The sequence below is a fragment of the Diadema setosum genome, chromosome 21, assembly GCF_964275005.1.
Source record: "Diadema setosum chromosome 21, eeDiaSeto1, whole genome shotgun sequence".
NCBI lineage: Eukaryota > Metazoa > Echinodermata > Echinoidea > Diadematoida > Diadematidae > Diadema > Diadema setosum.
Window position 1 is genome coordinate 6,182,955 of NC_092705.1, and position 16,446 is coordinate 6,199,400.

Consider the following 16,446-nt stretch of genomic DNA (forward strand, 5'->3'; position numbering starts at 1 on the left):
TTGGCTTATTTAAGAATAGAAATGATGAAACGAACAGAAGGTGATTACCAAAATCGATAAGTATAAACCACTGCGCAGTGTGGAGAAAGAGTATAGCCAGATTTTCTGTAGGAGAGAAGGCAGATTAGAAGTTAAATACTTGCAATTTTTTCTCTACGTTAAGTACAGAGTGTAAAAGGAAACGGGAGGAAACAGATCTGCAAATGTCCTAGAAAATATTTTTGTGTAATCACGGCTATCTAGATGACACGTAAGCTATGATATATAGGTTGAGGTATTCGAAAAGAATCGTACGATTTATGTTGAATTTAAGTATCAACAGGGAACGCGCGCCCTGGTGACTTCGTTCAATGCCAGCTTCAGTATTGTGGAGTAATGCTGATGATGGAGTGCAGTATTAATGCTGCATCGAATACTCTCTTTAAACTCCCTGTCATCAGATGGTCTAGGTCGTTATTTGTTTGAAGTGCTAGAATATGACTTTATAGCCAGGTAGGCCTATGTAATCCAATGTTTGTAAATAGAACATCACTGAGAACACACACCAAGTGGAATTGCGGATTTTTTTATATAAGGAAATGTCGGGGACGACATTTGTTTTAGGAGGGGAAGGTGTAAAGGCCCCAAGAAAATAGACCCCCCTAAATTTTTTGGAAGTTTCTAGATGCATGCATTTGTATAAATAGGGAAATTTACCCTCACAAGTTTATTTCACCCACCCCTGAAATCAGAGTGGAGTTTACCCAGTCTCTTCAAATTCTAAGAAAAATGCCTTCATCACGATTTATGGGATGTGGTTTTGAGCTCCACACTTTCATCCCTGCATCCATTGTGACTAGACGTGGCATTTTTCCCTTCCTTCAGGTAAGAAATCTTACTTCTACTTCCGTTCAATTATTCTAAATCATTCTTTCTGACTGGTAAATTTGTTGAATTCTATGATGTTTAGTGTTTTGTAGTTGAGCTACATGGTTCCTCCTTCAGTAAAAGAGGAATTAAGACCAAAGATGACGTTCCCAATGAAGTTATTGAATTATTGTTTAATGCCAGATATGATTGCTTGTTTGCTTGTTTATGATGTGCTAGTGACCATATGAGTCTTAGTGCTTGTGTCATTATTAGATTTCTGTAGTGATTTAACAGTATTCATTATGAAAGATGTAAAATTGCTACTTAAGCTGATTTAGTTTCGGATTAAGTTCCGCTTGTGCGAATGCGAACAAGCCATAGGCTGTGCCATCCCGTGTAGAAAGCAGAGTAGAATGGTGAGTGTAAACACTCTCCTAGGTGGTGCGTCGCACCAGAGTCCACTGACCTTATTATTGATACGGCTCTCTTGGGATTGAGTGTAAAGTGACTGATATATATGTTATTCTGACTGAAAGCCTGAATGCCTTAACAAGTGTACTAATTGTAATTACGTGGATACTTGGTATGATGCTTGTGGAATAGCAGTGTAGCATTGTACAGAATAGAAACAGTGACGGATGATAATAGAGTACACTTATTTGTAGATACATGTAGAATAGAGATAGAGACAGAGGGTCGGTATGAACACAGTTTGGGTGACTCATGCAGCGACCTCCACGCCTTATCGGCCAGAGCGCTGACCACTAGCTCTCTGGACGGTGTGTTTATAGTTGTGGTCAGTGTCTCTCTCACTTTCCCAGCTCCTCAGTTCCTCACTTTTTGGTCAGTTCCTCACTTTGGTATAAAGAAACTAAAAAGGAATCATTCAGGGATCGTCCCCAAAGTTTGGTCTTCAGAGCAACTGCTCTTGCATTTTTGAAATACTTTCGCTTTTGCCTGACGGCAGGGATCATCTCAAATGTTGTTAAAGTTTATATTGTAAAAGATTTTACAGAAGCGTTTGGTTTTATATCAGAGGAATAAAATACAGAAACGAGCTGGAAAGAGAGAGAAAACCTGGCTTTTAGAGAAATAAAGGAAAACTAAAGAACTCAGATTTGTTTTGCAGTGTATTAAGACTACAGGTTTTCCTTCTTGCTTTTAAACAATTCTTGTCAAAGAAGTGAATACATTCCAGGTTTAGGTTTATGTAATCATTGACTGATTTATTCATCGATACAAACAGAGATTAATCAAATGATATGTAGTTGCGTTTATTTGATTAAATCATTAACATTTTAAATGACTGGTTAAGGTAAAGCTATAGATTGTTTTATCAAAGGAGAATCTTACAGTTAATTATGCTTACTACAGAGGAATAATAAGAGTGATTGTTATGAGTAAGTGTTATAATTAACCTTTGATTGTCGAGACTCTTTGAGGTATAAATCAAGCATCATATTGAGCAAGGTAAATTATCAATTACACTGATGAAGAATTACGTATTCATATAAGCAAACTGGCATGTGTCATTCACATTGTGTTGATGAGAAGAAGTGTTTGATAATTATTTTGATTGTGATAAATATGATCATTGAAATTCGGTATGATTTATACCAGAATAAAGAGACACACTTTCATCCCTGCATCCATTGTGACTAGACGTGGCATTTTTCCCTTCCTTCAGTACACAGTTTTTAAACACCCCTTGCCACATCGGGACGGGTGTAACATATATATATATATATATATATATATATATACATATATATATATATATTATGTGCAAATATTTTTCTCTGCTTGCCGCGTTCCTCTCGAGCTCTCCGCATTTATTCAGTTTTCCTCCACAAATTTCTCTCATCACATCCGACGTATTTTCCTTCCCTCTTCCGACGAGACGCTTGAAGGGGAAAAAAATAATGAATTAGGGTTTAGAGGGAGGAAAACAGATCGCTCATATCATTATGATGGTGGAAGGAGAGCTTTTATCCGTATAATGATAGCAAGAACGCAAGAGGGTCTAATTGGAGGAAAGGGATGTAGGGTGAAAGGGAGTGTGTCTTCCGTCTGTTTGTGATGGAGCTGCGTCGAAAATACGTCATTTATACCTTGGTATCTTCATTCGCGCCTCGTAATCACTGCCAAGCACTAATAAAACCATGCATACTATAGACTCGCAGAGCTTGATAAATGATGTTGTCACACAAATCGCACGGTATAGTGTTCTCAGTAATAATAACAACGATATGATATATCACACTTCTGTTTGTCTGGAAAATTATGGACGTCCTTATTGCTCTGATCGACCCCGCCACTTCAGCCGGGAAGATAGACCTACCCAGGGGCGGATCCAGGAATTCCGTAAAGAGGGGCGCCTTTACAAAATTAAAGGGGTGGGGGACGCGTGCGTCCCCCATTTTCTTTCTTTTTTTAATTATTATTATTATCATTTTTTTTTATAAGGAATAAAGGAGGGGGGGGGGGGTGGATCCGCCACTGCTACCACCCTCAGATGTCATTAGCTTCACGAGTTTATTCGGAGCATTGGTTTCTGTTGGATTATCGCGTCATGTATACCGCTCTTTATCGCGGAAGAAATTCAACGATGAAAGACAGAACGCACGTATCACAAGATCACAGCACATTTGCAACCATAATAAAAAATTCTCGAGAAGTACATTGCCAAATCAGATGGCCTGTAAACAAACAACAACGCCTTTTACTCATCCTTGGAATATCTTCAGTAGATTGCAACTGACATGTTAAAGCCTGCTGGAGTCAGAATTCATCTCATGGTTCAGCCATGGGAATGACAAAAGGTATTTGCTAATATGTATTATGTGGGGCAAATTACCTAACGGCAAACCAAAGTCAAACCAACCTACCAAACAACCAGAACCGATGAGAATTATGATGATGATAATAATGAATGAATGAATGAATGAATAAATGAATAGATAAATAGATAAATAAATGAATAAATGAATAAGTAAATAAAGAAATTGATAATAATAATAATAATAATAATAATAATAATAATAATAATAATGTTAATAATAATATCAATATTAATAATAATGATAATAGTAACAACGATGAAGAGGTCCACACCCGGAATTTCTTTGAGGAATATCACATGTATCGCTTATCAAAACGTATTTCATTGCTTCTAAGCAGGGTGGCAACAGTTTTTTTTTTAATTGTTAAAGACGCAAATTGAAGCATTGTCTTTGTCGCACCTTATTCTTAAAGGGAACACAAACCCAAAGAGCAATGTGGATTGAGTAAAAGCAGTAACATTAGTAGAACACATCAGTGAAAGTTTGAGGAAAATCGGACAATTGATGCAAAAGTTATGAATTTTTAAAGTTTTGGTGTTGGAACCGCTGGATGAGGAGACTACTAGAGGTTATGACGTATGAGAGGACCACAATATAAAGAAAATATAAAAGGAATTCCACAAAAATTCACTTTTCTAGCAAAATGAAAGAGTTCTTGACTAACCGCTTTCAGAAAGCAGGGGGAATAAGTGCTACCCCTAACATATGTCAGTATCAAGCTGACGGAATGTGTAATTTTCATGAAAAATGAATTTTTATTGAATTCCCTTTTTATTTTCTTTATATTGTAGTCCACTCATACGTCATAACCTCTAGTAGTCTCCTTACCCAGCAGTTGCAACACCAAAACTTTAAAAATTCATAACTTTTGCATCGATTGCCCGATTTTCCTCAAACTTTCACTGATGTGTTCTACTAATATTACTGCTTTCACTCAATCCACATTGCTCTTTGGGTTTACTTTCCCTTTAAGGTTAAATTGGAATTTTCACATCGCGCCAATATCAAGGACCTTGTTCCCTACAACCAACTCAGCACAGAATTTGGTGTGTGGGACGAGTAAAATCATTTTTCTGTCTGCACGAGAATCAATAACATGCTAATTGTCAAAAATCTGTTCCGCGAAGGGTCTTCATCTTCTTGCACACTATAATGGCGACGTCTATTTGATAGAAAAATAGAGAAATAAAACAGAAAAATAAAAACGGTTTGATTTTTTTTTCTGTCGGTTTCTCGAGATGCTTTCCATGCATCGTTCTAAAGGAATAAAGCAATGAAATCTACCGAACACTAAGGTCTTTATAACGATTGTACATCCAAAATATTATTGTAGTATATGTGGTTTATTTTCCCCAATCTTTTAACTTTAACCCACAGTGAAAAGACATACTCCTTTCGCAGGCAAAATATATTTCATTGTGTGCGTGCCTGCATGTGGGCATGATACACGGGGATGGAAAGAGAGAGAGAGAGAGAGAGAGAGAGAGAGAGAGAGAAGGGGGGGGAGGGGGAGAAGGGGAAGAAGAGAAAGCGGAAGAGCAGGAGAGGGAAAAGGCAGGTATTTTACAAAGTGTCGGTAGACAGAAAGCGAGTATGGAGTTACGTTCGGCCTGGCCGCAAAGGTGTAAGCGGCTGGCTACTTAACGGTACCCGATACCTCCACGTCTTCTTGACCTGCAGAAAGGGCGTTTCGCCTGTGCGTATTACCTGTTCGAGGACGGCAAGTGTTCAACACCAATGAAGATAGGAGCACGCAGGCTTTAGCGCGTCCTCCTGATTTCTGTGACCTTTTTTAACGTGTAGATTAAAGTGATCATCATAATGATGTTTCGCAAGACAATGTAAAAAACAGCTTCTCAAATCTTGGACAAGTTACAGTAAAAAGAGAAAAAAAATCGACACTCGTCTGAACGAACTCATTGAGGTTCGACCTACCAATTCTAAAAGACACCTTGCATGACTGTGGTGTTTTTATCAAAGCAAAATTATGTAAACTTTCTCTTTGCGAAAGTATTCCTGTCATCACCAATTGATCAAAGATTCATCCCAACAAAGATCACCATGCAGTTTGAACGTATGGCCTATTAGCCTAGAACACCATAGTCTGGGGGGGGGGGGGGGGGGCGAGGAAGAAAACATGGCTACGATATAAATTCGATCATTCAGCATCTCCACTTTTTGAAGCATTTGATAATATTTTCCATGCTAGTGATATCAAAGACACTGGAGCATTATAGGTCTATGCAGCTCCCACCCTTTAAGCTATAGAGACATTATCAAGCAATGGCTCTAGAAGAAACTTCTGCTGCTCCTCATCCTTTTCCGTTTCATTTGTGCTTTTCTCATTTTCCTCCATCTTGAAGTACTGCGTCGTCTTCCAATTTCGATACCGGCCGTACTTTAGACGTTCACTCGAACAACATGTTCTTCTCGAAAGTCCTTTAAGTCAAAGTGACACAGATTATGACAGTTTCTTCGATTTGACTGGAAAGAAAAAATTACAGTGGGTGGTCCAAGATTGTGAATAAGAATAATTTATTCATAAATCTTTAGTACAAGGTGAAGCCACACTTTTGCCTACGCTATAGAGTCTGCAGTTAGGTATGCATCTCATCCATAGCTGCTACGTTCAATGTGTCTTCAAACCGACTAATGTTGTTCCCAAACCTGCTAATGTTGTCCAACCTTAGGCACATCCACCCACTGGTAAATATTTGATATAATTGACAGTGGAAGTAAACAATGGTATGAGGAAGGAAAATTATAATCGGCGGGCGGGAAAGGGTTGATTGAGTCTGGGAGATAGCGGAGAAGCATATACCAGACGAATAATGTGCATGGAGTAATTCGATCATAATATTTACAATACATTTAGATAACCGTCACCTTTATGTAGTGCCTGAGCAATGAAAGACTTCGGATGCTCTCCCGTTGCTTGGCAACCAGGATGAAAGCATTTACCTAGAAATGTTATATGAGAAATACATACCGAGCTACGTAGATTTCACCCATGTACCATAATTTTGGCAATACTCGGCGTACGTGTTATATTCAAGCGGTTGGTCCCAAGTGTTTACTTAAAGCGAAGCATGGCTCAGCGTGCATTTATCAGTTGACGAATAGTCGCCTACATTATTTTGCAGCACAGGATACGTGCCCATACGAGAGTCAGGACAAAAAGGGAGAGAAAAGTGAAAAAGAAACAACTAAAAATTCCCTCGCAAGTTTCGCGCGCACCGGCAGGCGAGCGGCGGATCTACTTCCGCCGCCAGCCATAATGAACATGCCAGCTATGATCATAATCATATCATTAATATCGGCTGCGAGGCAATAAACAGGGGGCCGTCTCGATATTTCCCTATTCCAGGAAGCTGTACAATCGATAAGCATGCACAGTAATAATACGTCTACGAGCGACAGGCGGTGAAGAAAAATCTATAGTTGGAAGTTCAACGAAAACTATAGCTTTTAAGATGAGCCTAGAGAAAATGCTGCTTGCTTGTGTTTGCCTTGTGCGTCAATATCCGAACGATTGTATGAAAACATCTTCTTTTTGACCTTTTTTTTCAATTCAATTCAAAGTTTATTTCATTTTTCGACAAAACATATAAGTTACACTTCTTTTGATAACAGAGAATAAGGTAAACAGAACATTATGTATTGAGGAGAATGTATAACAATTGAGGAGGATCTTATAGTAATTATACATTGTAGTTTGAAAAACTACTTACTTACATGACTTACTTACATGACACTTACATACTTACATGACACAAATTCATGTAAATTGCAACAAATGTGTTTGTTTGAATTGTGTTGGTTTTTTATTATCACACAGTTCAATACAGCAACAATCGCGAATGTACATCAATAAAGTTTCTATGCTGGCGAAAAAAACTTATCGTAAATGGCTCCTCTTCGAGAAAAGATAAATGGAATCTTCTTTCTTTCTTTCTTTTTCAAGTTTCATGCTGACTTTGGAGTGAAATTGAATTCTATAATGTTCGTTCGGAGGGTTTCACCAAGAGGCTAGACATTTCAAATTATGCGTCATCCTGTCACCTTTTCCTGCCAATGCTTTGCCTGTAGCAGCTGCCCCTTACAAAGGTCTCTGTAAATATCTGACACTTATGTAAAATATTGTTACTCTCATTTATGTAAGCTAACACACACAAAACACCCATTTTCGCCCCACAGATAAATGCACCGATATATACATTTTTTTCATCCCCACGGGTTTCCAGATTGCAACATTTAAGCTGTGTTTACCGCTCGTTATGCGGACAGGTTCGTGACGGGTGTGTAATATCGGCTATCACCATGCATGCTCTTAGCAATTTACTGATTAAGAACAGGATCTTTGGGGAATGAAAAAAAAAAAGTGCGCGCATGATATCAGCTCCGGCGCTGTCAGCAGCGATCGTGCGCTTATATTTTGGCCGATACCACTGGCATGTGCGGATGGGTAATTGAATTTTCCAGGGCTGTACATTATCGTCCACAATGCAAGGGCATGTTCTCGTGCGAGACTGCTGTCGCTAAGATTGAAATGAATAGGGGAGAAATTGCCTCTGTGGTGCAGACACGAAAAGGGGGTGGAGGTTGCTAAGGAGGCGGTAATGATAGCGAGGCCCAATGCATTGGCTTGATGTTTCATAGTGGTGCACTCCGTTACGAGCTTAACTCATCGACACACAGTCATCCATGTTGTACCGGAATGCGAATAGATTGCTTTCTCGCGATCGCATCTATGGGACTTTATGTGTACGATGGATTGATGTAATTTGATATGTATAGGCTGGGAGGGAAACGATAGTGAGAATGTATTGATAGCGGATGGCTTCACTTTAGTTTGATACAAATAATTGATAATTCAGCCACAACAGGCAGATACGTATACGCAGGTGTATAACGTTGTCAGTTCTGCGTCAGCCTTTAATGTGTGCCTTCATTTCAAGGGACGTATAGTTATTAAGGTGTACGATGCTGCCTTTGAAGTGGATTATGTGCGATGGGAGGGTAGGGGGAGGTGGGAAGAGTCATATATCAAACTGGCAATCCAGAGGCTGAGCGTGACATTTAATGCCAATGCACTGCCCATTGAACATGAAATGTTGCACATGAACTTAAAAAAAGTGTTTTTACGGAGAGTGTGTGCCGGCACACGATGAGATCAGAAAAAGGGATATAAGAATGATACAAACAAATCCCCCTTTTTCATCTATACGTTGTCCTCAGTTTTATGTATCAAAACAATCACGTATTTAGACGATCAGTATATACAGGAAGTAATAAAAGGATGGGGTATTTTAGGTGGAGGAATATGAAACAATGGCAAGAGCACGTAATATCATATTCACTGAATGGGTTAAGAATGATTGTCGTTTTCCTGGGCGCAATTAAAATGCAATACGGTGCTCGATCAATGGATGTATAGGCTACGCTTAAATGCACATCTGAGGTTGCAGTGGCGTAGATTTCGCTAGAAACGTAAACACGTGCTCTCGATGAAACAACAAACCTGAATAACCATGCTGTTAAAAGTTGTCTCTCTGATCAAAATGCAAGCCGTAATTGAATATTTGATAGCGATCGTTCGAACTATAGCTGTTAACGTCATGCAAATCTAGCTGTAAAGGCATATAAATGTTGATGGAAACGTGAACAATAAACTTGTCCTCCCGATCAAACCTACACCGTAATTTAATATTTGGTACAGCGACAACCACGACCACATCCGGAGGGAATAATTGATGAAATTGTGCCTGTTTCAAACCCATATACTAACCTCCTTGTCCTACGGAGACAACAAAGTGATCCCGATACGGCGACAGATGTGGGGGAGGGGGTGTATGAATTATCCTCTTTGAATCAAGCAAGTGCAGGTGCACACAAATACGATTGGGTAACACGCTTGTCGCATATTGGTATTATTTAGCTATGAGTTGAGTTCCGTGCTAGAGAAACATTAAAGTATATAATTATAACATGTGAAATATGTCTTTTTTTAAATATATTTATGAACCATGAATTAATTCCTGTTGGTCAAAGGGGAAAGACTCAGGGAAGCGGAGTGGTGATTTAATTTATGTCTCTTCTTTAAGTTACTGAATATATTGGCACAAGCGATCTGTCACGCACATTTACGCAGACAAAATTTGCAGTATCCACACTGATCCAGGGACCAAATTCAAACTATGCCTTTATGAAATCCAGACCTATGTTTGTCTCACTGCCTGCTCATTATTGCTTGCTGCAATTCAATGTGAGTTTTTTTTTCTGTTACATGTCAAATGATTAGCGGCATCTCATTTGCTTAGCTCAAAACAAATACAGAAATCAAATATATCACGCACAGAATGTGCTACAAACACACGTGACAGAAATTAGCCTGTGATACTATTGAGCGGATACTGTATACTCGGAGAAGACGTTTCTTGAATACAGATTGCTTATAGCGATCGATGGTGGTCGCAGGCAAGAGCAAAGTAGCAACAAACGAACGAACAAACAAACAAACAAACAAACTCATATCATACGTAGCAGATTAACTTACATAAGCACATAAAGCGATTCGTCCTTGGTCTGCATAAAGCAATAATCATTGACAGATATGATAATAAGTTTTGGCCGTTATTTAGCTCGCTCTCTGTATATGGCACACCACAACTGAATGAGAATAGATCACCGTCGTGAGGTTGTCTCCAGTCGAACGAAATTATTAAACATTTCAATTTCTCATGCCGTGTCCGCTGATCGTACTTTCATCTTTTTGACAAGACTTGAATTGGGATAAGCAATGATAATTCAACGGGTGCAATTTAGATGCTGTTCAACATGTTAAGGACTGGATCGATTCGTGTTCACTCTGGCCTTCTCGATCTTCTCTGCTACTCTTGCTCATGATATAGTAAAATGTATTTTTTTTTTTTTGCAATGGCTCATAGAGTTAAAATTGAAGACATCAAATTATTTCTAAACATGATGTATTTACATCGCTACAAACACTTGTGTCTAGACATGAACAGGAGTCGAGTTAAAACAAAAGATTACATATAACATAAATATAAGAAGAGATAATTTACGACCATTCTATTTTCTGAACAGATCTTAAAATCACACATTATTGTCTTCAATAAAAATGATATCAATTCAATTTTCACATTCTACGGGTTTTGTCCCAGCTAACGGAGATGTTCAAGCGCGTATAGATGTAATAAGTTTCAATTCCTCAAATGGAATCTCGGAAAAAAAAAACACCCAGGGCAAGTTGCGGAACATTATCATGAATATCTTGACAGGAAATGAATTGTCATGTCACAAAATATGTCAAGGCATTTGGCGGTGTCGTTCTCTTAATGGAAAGTAGCAGAATGCCACATACATGTACACGGGTGGCTAACTTCTCTATGGTGACGCCTGTCCGCGTGGCATTTGCCGACAATTGTTCGTCTGTTGTATACCCCCGCGCCAAAAAGCCAATTCACGCTGCTTTACCATCTCGCCGAGACCGAAGCTATATACGCAAAAGGTCAAAGAGGCATAGATACTAACGCCACGTACCACAAAATGCCCTTTTGCCACGCCACACACTGCCCACCGTCCTTCATCGTCTAACAGGAAGGAGAAGCATTCATATCGTACAGAGAAATCGCCCCCATTCCAACGGAGGAGGGCATGTATCACCTATAGAAGCTAGCACCAAAAATGCAACCAGTCGTTGTTTTTTTTTTTTAATGATAACTTTCTGTACAGCAGGCATACATGGCCGAGTATGGATTATAATTATCATAAGACGATGATGTTCGTTTATCCAGTCCTCGCGAACAAATCATATCCAGGCATACACACAATTCTTTAACATGTTTGAAGTCATTTCCCCCATCATCTTCAATACGAATCAACGCTGATATTAACAGAATTGTATGAAATATATTTCATTGAACAAGAAGCTTATAGCGTATTGATTTTCGTATGAACATTTACAAAACACGAAACTGTCGGTCTTGACAAAAACAACAATAACAGACAAACAAATCCAACATTGGAAGGAATTCCCCTAAATAAATAGAGTAGAAAATAATGTAAGACTACATATGCAAAAATAGTTCAAAAGAAAATCACACACACATACATAGGTAAACACACACACACACACACACACACACACTCACACACACACACACACACACACACATATATATATATATATATATATGTAGACCTATATCATAAAATGAAAACAAAATGAAATAAAGCATTCGCTGAATATTCTCAAACTCGATTAACAAAGACTACGATGTCACACCGAGCGAAAAGGTTATCTTGGTAATAGGTTGGGTTAAGGCAGTCACGAGCTCTCATCAGTAGCGTGATATACAGTAACCCAAACTCTTGTTACGGCTGGCCTCATATTAATATTAGTCATATGGCAGAAAGTAATTCTTTTTTTTTCCATTCCTCCATGGTGATATTGATTCCTCTCGACAGTCAAGTTGATACTCACGTGTGGACACACACACACACACACGCACACACACACACACACACACACACTCACAACACACACAGACTGATATGCATATAACATTGGTGTTTATATTATTAAAGTTTATCATTATACACACACACACACATACATTGTATATGCGTGTGTGTGTCTGTCTGTTTCTCTCTCATTTTCTCTCTCTCCCTCTCCACATATATATATATATATATATATATATATATATATATATATATATATATATATATATATATATATATATATATATATATATATATCTTTGTCTCTGGTATATAGTTGTTTCTTCTGGAGATATAACTTTATACCATCACTCTACATATTATTGTGATAAAAATAATAACAAATTGAATATTGAGTAAAGTGCACACAAACGCACCCTCGTTTCATCCTATATTCGTAATCGATTTCGTATATGCATGTATCCGTTTGAGGATATCTTGGCAAGTTCAGCTTAAATGACTATAATCTGGAGCTTTGGAACAAGTGAAGAGATGAATACTTCATTTAATCTTCTTGTTGTTCTCTCGTCAAAACATTAGATCAATATTTTCCTTCCCTCTATTCAAATCGTTCTCAGTTTCTCTTTCTCAAACACACACACACCCACAGATACATTCACCCACGCACCCACACACACCAACACACACATACACATCAGCCTCATGCACTCAGGAGAGGATTGTCTATAATCTATCCTGTTAGCACGATTATAGTTTCCCCTCGTTATAACATTGACGAATGACGGGGCCCTGAGAGAAAAATGACAGGAACGGATATACAACGTTTGTAATTGTTGATTTAAAAATCCCTCCGCGGCTCGGCTCTTTGAACCCTACTCCCAACACCGATGTCGGGGATCGGAGGATCTTGGTAGATTTGGTGATCCCGCTTGCACGGTTGAAAAGCTGTATGTCAAACATTGTATGATGCATTGTATGCAATCTTGGCCCTCTCACCTGCCTTCCTTAAAGTCAGTACCTGCATGACCCGGTCACATTATTGAACTATAATAGATACGATCTCGTCATGGACCACCATGTCTTTTACCATCTACCGTATGATACCTGTGACTAGTAGACTGCTTGTACAGAGAGACAAGGGAAGTAGAATACATCAATACCTTCCATACAGGGTTGATATACATGACTTGTATAATATACACGTTTTTTTATCATGATAAATAAACTATACACTCGCATAGATCAATTACCTGTAGAAATGATATAACAAATTTTCACCCATATGAATCAAATTATTCATCAACTTGACGAGATGAAACGGAATGAAATGAAATGAAATTTCAACTTGACAAGATGTGAAATCACTCACTCTAGTTTCTTCAAATTTCCTTAAAAGCTCCGAGCAAACCTAAAAAGCAGGCATATGATAATATGATATACTGAGCGCGTCAGAAAAAAAGTTCCATCACTTTGAAGTTGTCCTGTTTGAAGTATGAACATTTTAATCATGGGTTTCATGATATGTTTTGGCAGAGGTATCCTCCCAGCATTTTTGGTACCCAGTTTCATTTGGATCTTACATGCATGACTGAAAATATAACACATTGCACAATCTTTAGAAGACTGCAAAATCTCACTTGTGCCAAATGACTGGGTGAAGATTCTTTCAAAACAAATTTTGAAAGATTGTATAACTTATGTCTATGGCATATGTATATACACACAGAAAGACACCAACCCACACACACACTCACATTCACACACTTGATGAAACTTACGATGATTATGATGGTGGCGGTGATGACGGTGAATGTGTTAGGGGAGATATTATTAGGGAATTACCACTTAACATTCATCGATGATCTTGGTTAAAAAAAAAATCAATGCTTCATAAGAAAAAGGAAAGTATTAACACTGTACTACAAATGGTTACTCTGCCTGTGTGTGTGTGTGTGTGTGTGTGTGTGTGTGAGAGAGAGAGAGAGAGAGGGAGAGAGAGAGAGAGAGAGTGTGTGTGTGTGTGTGTATTTCTGTGTTCATATAACACAAGTTATACATCTTTCAAGATTTGTTACAATCTTCAGCCAGCAACTTGGCGCAAGTGAGATTAAAAATTTGCAGTCTTCTAAAGATTGTCTGTTTATTCAGTCATGCATGCAAAGATCCAAATGAAAAGGATACCAAAAATGCTGAGAAGACACATTTTATGAAACCTACAATGTTGTATTATGAAACCCATGATTAAAATGTTCACACTTAAAACACGACTTCAAATGCCGAGACATTTTTTTTTTCTGACTCACTCTGTGTGTTGTAGGCCTACGTATATGGTAGTCCAAGTGTTGGTATAAAAATCAAAATTAGAACAGAACTCAAGACATGTATCATGCTGTCCATACCAACAGTTTATTTGCAGAACACACAAATTTTGGGGCTTCCTGCCCTTTATCAAGTGATATTCACTTGACAAAAGACAAGGAGCCCGAAAATTTGTGTTTTTCAAACAAACTGTTGGTATTGACGGCATGAAACGGAATTGATATCATGATTGTGAAAAAAAAAATGATTATACTCGCATCGGCGCTAATTAGTCGGGAAGCGACAGGCAAAATGCAGATTGAGACACTGATATTTTCGTAATTCTTTGAAGTTTTAAAGGCTGCACCATGCGGCACACTCTCTTTCTACGTACCCAAAGAGAGAAATTCTCACCTGATATTACTGTATAGCAACCGAGCTCATGTCATTCTGTCAGCCTCCGGGAGTTGTAAATTGCACGAGAAGAGCGTGTAAACCAGACCTTGGTGGGTAATCCACGAGCGGGTGATGTGCAGGGATGCGGCGATTACTGTAAGAATGCAGGTAATTGCGCCCCTGCGATATCTATCACACACATCCGGTACTAGTATTCCACAGCTCTGCGCGCAGACGATACATACGAACACGACTGGCGACACACACTAGCTGATGGGTTTTCTAAATTCTCTCTGGCTACAAGCCCTGCGCGGGATGCGATGTATACACCTCGGCCCCCTTTTCTCATAGCATCTGCACGCCCAATCGTTTTATTAGTGCAGCAGCGCTGATATTGGCGTGCGCTTCTTCTCTTGATACAGAAAGAGCGACCACACGCTGTTCAGGGCATGCATCCCCTAATTGCTAACGTCATCACACGGAATCTTCGCTTTGTCTACGGGCTACACCGTCAGGATTGAGGTTGTGTCTTTGATGATACTGCCCCCCCCCCCCCTCCTCATGTGCACGACCATCTACAATTTTCCTATTTGTTTGTTTATTTGTTTGTTTGTTTTATTTCTGCTGACTTGTTGCAGTCGGATGTTGAAATCGGAGAACAATAAGATGAGAGAATGACGGAGAATAGAAAGTGGAGGAGGAGAAGGAGGAGGAGGAGGAGGTGGGACGAATGAGACTAAGAAGGCGACTGAGATGGAAGATAATCTGAGGGTAGACTAAGAGTGGTGATAAGAAGCATGATGGTGAGGGAGAAAATGAAAAGAAGAAAGAGGAGGAGGAGGAGGAGGAGGAGGGAATGTGAAAAGTAGAGAGTGGAAAGAGAAAAGGCAGAATAGGAAGAATAGATCGCTATGGAAGGACAGACAAAGGAAGAGAGAATAGAGGAAAAGGAGGAGGAAGAGGAGGAGGAGGAGGAGGACGAGGACGAGGAGGAGCGGTCATATCACTGCACGAGCTTGAGCGGAAATCAAACTAAGAAAACCCCGTTTTAGAAACAGCGGCAGGGAAAAGAACAGTCCAATTTCCTCCGTCTCTCTGGAGAGTGCATTTCAGTTATACATTGTATCAGCAGCTTCTTTTCTAGAAAGAAGATAATTTTAGTGGCAACAGGACAACAAAAATCGACTATGCCTCCCCGAAACCATAATTGTTTCTTTGCTGCTGACATCATGGATATCAGAAGCATATTATGCTGAATGAAGAATTCGTAAATTTCGAATAATTATCTCCCGCTTCTTTTGATACTAAATGTGTGATCTCATGAATACTAGATAACAAGATAGGCCTATCTTGTTCTGAAAAACTGTTGAGAAGGCACTGCACGGAAAACCACGGGCTGGTGATAAGCTTTAACACAGATTTATCCGTTTTCAGTGAATATAAAAAGAGATGATTACCTTGGCAAGTACTGGTTTTGTGACAATCCATTAATCTTCATTGTTCATGCATGTGTCCAGAGAGGGGAAATGACGATGCATGGATATCAAGATAATAATGGGTAAAACGGCGTAGA